Genomic DNA, 6,896 nt, shown 5'->3' with positions numbered 1-6,896 from the left:
TCCACCGGAGCGAACCAGAGTTCCTGTTACCCAAGACAGAGGGGGGTGAATTTGGGGGTTTTGTTTTTTGTTGTTTTTCCCCCAAAGTTTTTATTTAAATTCTGGGTAGTTAACATATAGTTACATTACTCGTTTCAGGAATAGAATTTACTGATTCACCACTTATATATAACACCCAGTGCTCCTCACAGTAAGTGTCCTCCTTAATCCCCAACCCTCATTTAGCCCACCCACCTCCTCTCCAGCAACCCTCAGACGATGAGGTGTTTTTTGTTTTTTTAAAGATTTTATTTACTTATTTGGTGGGGGGGAGCTGAGGGAGAGGGAGAAGCAGACTCTCTGCTGAGCAGGAAGTTGGACTTGGGGCTTGATCCCAGGACCTGGAGATCATGACCAGAGTCAAAGGTAGACACTTTGACTGACTGAGCCACCCAGGCACCTGCAAAGGGTGAGTTTTAAAGGAAATGTCTGGGGCACCTGGGTGGCTCAGTCCTTTAAGCGTCGGACTCTTGGTTTCGGCTCAGGTTGTGATCTCGGGGTCCTGAGACAGAGCCCCACCTCCCACTTTGTGCTCAGCTGGGAGTCCCCCTGGGATTCTCTTTCTCTCCCTCCTCCCCTGCTCCTCCCCTTCTACCCCTCCCCCTCTCGCCCTCCCTTCCCCTCCCTCCCCCTCTCCTCTGCTCTTCATACTCTTGCTCCCTCTCTAAAATAAATAAATCTTTTTAAAAGATAAATAAATAAAGGAAATGTTTGCAGAATATAGACACTTTTGTATACACGCAGACACACGCAGACACACACACACACACACACACACACACCGTCTCTTTTCCCCCCTCTCACCAGGAAACCAGAACTAAAAAATAAAGTTGGCCAGAAAAGACTCCTGCTTGCCCTTGCCCGGGACCGTGTGTCCTTGAGAAAAGCTGGGCCTGGGGCCCCAGAGCCCACCGTCAGGCTGTCTGGGACCGAGGACTTTAACCAGTCGGGAAAACGCTATCACACCCCAGGCTTGGCCTCTGCTGTCTTTTACAGCTCCGTGCTGACTCACGGAGGAATTTGGACTGCAGTGTTCTGAAAGACAGTCACCTTCATCTCTGGATGCAGGATTTCCTAAGAAGTCCTTGGGGGGCAGTGCACCTTGGTTTCAAGCCATTCCCTTTCCCAACGACCCTACCCGCCACCACCAACTCACCCCCATTCCTCCTCCAGCTCTCTCTCTCCCTAGGGGCTCTTTTGCTCTGGTTGTTACCGACCTTTTCCTAATTGTAAAATTTCACTTATGCTAAATTGAAGGTTTAGGAAAGTATTGAAAAGGTTGCTCACTGTCTCCAAAATGTTGTAAAGATTAGATTATATATATATATAATTTTGATTCCTTCTCCTTTCACGTTTCTTCCTGGAGGGCGAACAGCGTTGGTACTATTATAAATGGGGTATTTTTTCCTTTGCATTATTTAGGAACGGCTAAAACTTCTGGAATAATGGTAAATCATCATGGTGATACCTGAATCTTTGTCTTGTTCCTGATTTTAATGGGACTGCCTTTGCTGTATCACTTTTTTTTTTTTAAAGATTTTTATTTATTTATTTGACAGAGACAGAGACAGCGAGAGCAGGAACACAAGCAGGGGGAGTGGGAGAGGGAGAAGCAGGCTTCCCGCCGAGCAGGGAGCCCGATGTGGGGCTCGATCCCAGGACCCTGGGATCATGACCTGAGCGGAAGGCAGACGCTTAACGACTGAGCCACCCAGGCGCCCCACTTTTATTTTTTTAAAGATTTGCTTATTTTAAAGAGAGAGCGCGCAGAGGGGAGGGGTAGAGGGAGAGAGAGCATCTCAAGTAGACTTCCTGCTGAGCACGGAGCCCAATCCTGGGCTCAATCGCAGGACCGTGAGACCGTGACCTGAGCCAAAATCAAGAGTCGGATGCTTAAGCTTAACCGAATGAGCCACTCAGGCTCCCCTGCTGTGCAGCTTTTAAGTATGATGTTGATTCCTATTTATACCAGTTAGATTTTGGACCATTGAGACAGATGTTCTTTACCAAGAAAAAGAAAGCATATTTTTAAAATCAAAGTTTACTACTTAAAAATAAATTAAAAATAATAAATCAAAATAAAGCAGAAATGGATATGGAAATTTATCAAATTTTTCAAAAATATCTGTCAAGAGGACAGATATTGATGTGAATTTTATGAGTAGATTTTTTCATATCAAACCATCATTATTTCTAATACAGCATCACTTGGCATTTCATGTACTTCGGGGCTTATTTGCTGCAATGTCGTTTAAAATTTTTGTTTCGATATACATTAAGTGAACATCATCTATACTTTTTTTTTTAAACTTTGTTCTGAATTAGCCTCATAAACTGAATTGTGATGTAATCCATAGTTCCCTCTGTCCCCTGTCCTAGAACAAGTTCTTTGTCATGAGAATTACCTACTCCTTCAAAGTCTTTTCTAACAGAGTTTTCTCTTGTAATCACTTAGCCCAGCATCTTTTGTGAAGGCAGTCAACTTCTCTTTCATGGTTATTGGTTTGTTTAGATTATTATCCATTTCTTGATTCAAGTTTGGTAACTTATATTTTACTGGAGAATCATACCTTTCATATGGATTTTCAAGTGTGTTGCTGAGTTGCACATAATTTAAAAATTTCTGTGTCTGTAATTTTCTCCACTACTTGGTATAGTGTGGAGACTTAAAATGGCAGGACCATGGGGCACCTGGGTGGTCCAGTTGGTTACATGTCTGACTCTCGGGGCGCCTGGGTGGCTCAGTCATTGAGCGTCTGCCTTCGGCTCGGGTCATGATCCCAAGGTCCTGGGATGGAGTCTCACCTCGGGCTCCTTGCTCACCGGGGAGTCTGCTTCTCCCTCTGCCTGCCCTGCTTGTGCTCTCCCTCTGACAAATAAATAAATAAAATCTTTAAAAAAGTGTCTGGCTCTCCATTCCGGCTCAGGTCATGATTTCAGCTCATGGGATCCAGCCCAGTGCTGGGCATGGAGCCTGCTTAAGATTCTCCCCTTTGGGTGAATCTCTGGCTCTGCCCCTTCTGGAACCACCCTGCTCCCACACTTTGTCTCTTTCTGTCTCTAAAAAAGAATAAAATAAAATAATAAAATGGCAGGACCTAAGGACCAGAGGCCCTGGGTTCAAATTTCCATTCTCTTACTTCCTCCTATGATGAGATTAGTTAGATAAATCACCAGCTTCTGAAATGCAAAAGTAAAAGTAGAGATAATAGGACTTTGCACTTCACAAGGATGCTAGGACGCGAAGGCTTAGCACAATGCCTAGAACATGGAAATATTCCGTAAATGTGGGCTGTTTTTATATATCTAATATTGGGTATTTGCTTTTCCACATTTTTTTCTTTATTATATAAGCAAAACATTACCTATTTTGATTTTTTTTTTTAATCTAAGACTGTTGACTTCTATTTTGTAATGCAGTTTTTTTTTTTCTGTTTACCCTTTGTATTTCCTTTCTCTGGATTTCCTTCAGGCTACTTTGCTTTCTAAGTTTTTGAGCTTACTGCTTAATTCCGTTACTTTCTTTCTTGCTTATTTAATCATGAATCATTTGCTACTTTGAATTTGCTTCTCATTACAGCTTTGTCATGCAGTATGCTCATTACTGCTATGTTTGAAATATCCTACAGTTGCATTTTGGTTTCATTTTTGACAAAAGAGGTTTTTTTAGGAGAGAATCCCTGTATTTTCGTAGGGTTGAGTCTTTTTGTTGATTGTAGTTGTGTTATTAATATTAGAGGGTGCTCTGAATAATTCGTGCCTTGGGGAATTTACTGAAATTTTCTTTGTTGAATAATATATAATCAGTTTCAAAGTGACCTACAAGTCCTAGAGAAGTGTTATGTTTATAGGAAAAGAGAATATAATATTTACCAATTAAATTGACTTTCTTGATCACATCATTCAGACTTTCTTTCTCAATGCCATCTGATAGAAATATACTGTAGACAACATATGTGATTGAAAATTTTCTAGTAGCCTTGTTAAAAAGTAAAAAGAAATAAGTGAAATTAATTTTACTTAATGTATTTATGTAACACCTTATGTCCAAAATATTATCATTTCAATAAGTTGTCAATATAAAATATATTAATGAAATGTTTTACATCTTTGCCTACCAAGTCTTCAATGTGTCTTTTACATTCACAGCACTTCTCAATTCAGATGCTAAATTGTCATCAGGAATACTTGATCTATATTTAGATTCCATAAAATCTACAGTTGAAAAAGTAGATTTGCATGCCTATGTTCTCAACATTCTTAAAAATTTGTCAACACTGAATCAAGTATCATTTTTAAAAATTATATTAAAATTAATTAAAATTAAATACAATTAAAAATTCAATTTCCCAATTCCACTAGCCACATTTCAAGTACTCAGCAGCCACATGTGGGCTACTCTCTACTGAATTGGGCTGTGCAGCTCTATATCCTTCTTTTTGCCTCTGGATCTGCCAAATAAAGATGTATTAAAATGTCCAACTACTGGGGCGCCTGGGTGGCTCAGTTGCTAAACGTCTGCCTTCAGCTCGGGTCATGATCCCAGGGTCCTGGGATGGAGTCCCACATCCGGTTCCCTGCTTGGCAGGAAGCCTGCTTCTCCCTCTCCCACTCCCCCTGCTTGTGTTCCCTCTCTCGCTGTGTCTCTGTCAAATAAATAAATAAAATCTTTAAAATAATAAAATAAAAAAAATAAAATGTCCAACTACTTTTAAGGATTTATTGTTAATTTTATTTACATGTGATAATGGTATTTGAGTATTTTTTTGAACTTTATTGAGATGTAATTGACATATAACATTATATTAGTTTCAGGTGTGCAACTTACTGACTCGCTAATGTACATATTGTGAAATGATCATCACAGTATGTCTGTTAACATTGATCACCATGTGAGTATTTTTTTAAAGCATTCCTATCTTTTACAAATACATGTTGAAATATTTATGAATAAAATTATATGATCTTTGAAAATAGTTTCAAACCAGTATGGGAAAGGAGAAAGTAGGCTTGGGTATAAGTGAAAAAATACTGGCTCTGGGTTGATAATTATTGAAGCCTAGGTACACAGGTACATAGGAAGTCATTACACTTTTCTGTTTACTTTTTTATATACTTGAAATTTTTCATAATAAAAAGACAAAAATTTTTAAAATCTAGATGAAACTTTTTCCATTTATGGATTCTTTCTATCAAAATTTCCAGTACACGGGGCACCTGGGTGGCTCAGTTGGTTGAGCAACTGCCTTTGGCTCAGGTCATCATCCTGGAGTCCCGGGTTTGAGTCCCACATCGGGGTCCCTGCTCAGTGGGGAGTCTTCTTCTCCCTCTGACCCTCCCCCTCTCATGCTCTCTCTCTCTCTCAAATAAATAAATAAAATCTTAAAAAAAAAAATTTCAGTACAGGGGTGCCTGGGTGGCTCAGTTGGTTAAATGTTGACTCTGGATCTCGGCTCTGGTCATGATCTCCGGGTCAAGGGATAGATTCTCAGGTTGGGCTCCGTGCTCAGTGGGGAGTCTGCTTAAGATTCTCTCTCTCCTTCTGCCTCTGCCCCCTCCCTGCTTGCACCCTCTCTCTCTCAATAAATAAAATCTTAAAAAAATTTTTCTTCCAGTACAAGGATGCCTGGGTGGTACAATTGGTTAAGCATCTGAATCTTGGTTTCTGCTCAGGCCGTAATCTCAGGGTCATGAAATGGAGTCCTGAGCTGGGGTCCATGCTTATTAGAGTCTGTTTAAGATTCTTTCTCCCCCTCCCTTTGCCCCTTGAGCTTGTGTTCTCGTTCTCTCAAATGAATAAGTAAATCTTTAAAAAAAAAAAATGTCCAGCACATTGCTTTATGTATTTCAATTCTAGGTTATTTTGTTATTTTTGTACTCATAACTGAAAAATTAAATAAATATGACTTCTTATATATAATCAGAACGCAACTTTATTTTTTTCCTGCTGATCTTTAAATCTTTTTCAATGGGAAGTTCTTTCTTGGCTTCCTCATAAAAACTCACAATTTTTCTAGTCATTCTTAGGTTAAAAAAAGTCTTAGGATCACTTTAAGTCACAAATTTAGTGTGGTGGTTAAAAATGGCTACAGAGGGCGCCTGGGTGGCTCAGTTGGTTAAGCGACTGCCTTCGGCTCAGGTCATGATCCTGGAGTCCCGGGATCGAGTCCCACGTCGGGCTCCCTGCTCAGCAGGGAGTCTGCCTCTCTCTCTGACCCTCCCCCCTCTCATGCTCTCTCCCTCTATCTCATTCTCTCTCTCAAATAAAGAAATAAAATCTTAAAAAAAAAAATGGCTACAGAGTCTTTACCATTATTCCTGTGGAATGGTGGAGTCCACTCCTCTCCCCTTGAGTTGGGACTGTCCTTGCTTTGACCAATAGAATGTGGCTGAAGGGATGCTGTATAACTTCTGAAGCTAGGCCTTCAGAGCCTCGCAGCTTCTTTCCCACTCTTGGTATTCTCCCCCTTTTAAATCCATTCACCATGCTCTGTGAAGCCTAAGCTGCATGGAGAGGCCACATGAAGAGAATCAAGGCACCTGGTTGACAGCCCCGGCTGAGCTCCCAGCCAGCAACTATGTGAGTGAGCCATCTTGGACAACATTCAACTGGCTGTCAGAGTGCAGTACAGCTGTTTCTTTCTTTCTTTCTTTTTTTTTTTAAGATTTTATTTATTTGACAGAGAGAGACAGCGAGAGAGGGAACACCAGCAGAGGGAGTGGGAGAGGGAGAAGCAGGCTTCCCGCGGAGCAGAGAGCCCGATGCGGGGCTCGATCCCAGGACCCCAGGATCATGACCTGAGCCGAAGGCAGACGCTCAACGACTGAGCCACCCAGGCGCCCCAGTACAGCTGTTT

The sequence above is a fragment of the Mirounga angustirostris genome, unplaced genomic scaffold (assembly GCF_029215605.1).
Source record: "Mirounga angustirostris isolate CCGP_5_RB_7025 unplaced genomic scaffold, mMirAng1.0.hap1 SCAF_2, whole genome shotgun sequence".
Classification (NCBI taxonomy): domain Eukaryota; kingdom Metazoa; phylum Chordata; class Mammalia; order Carnivora; family Phocidae; genus Mirounga; species Mirounga angustirostris.
This window is presented reverse-complemented; position numbering follows the sequence as displayed.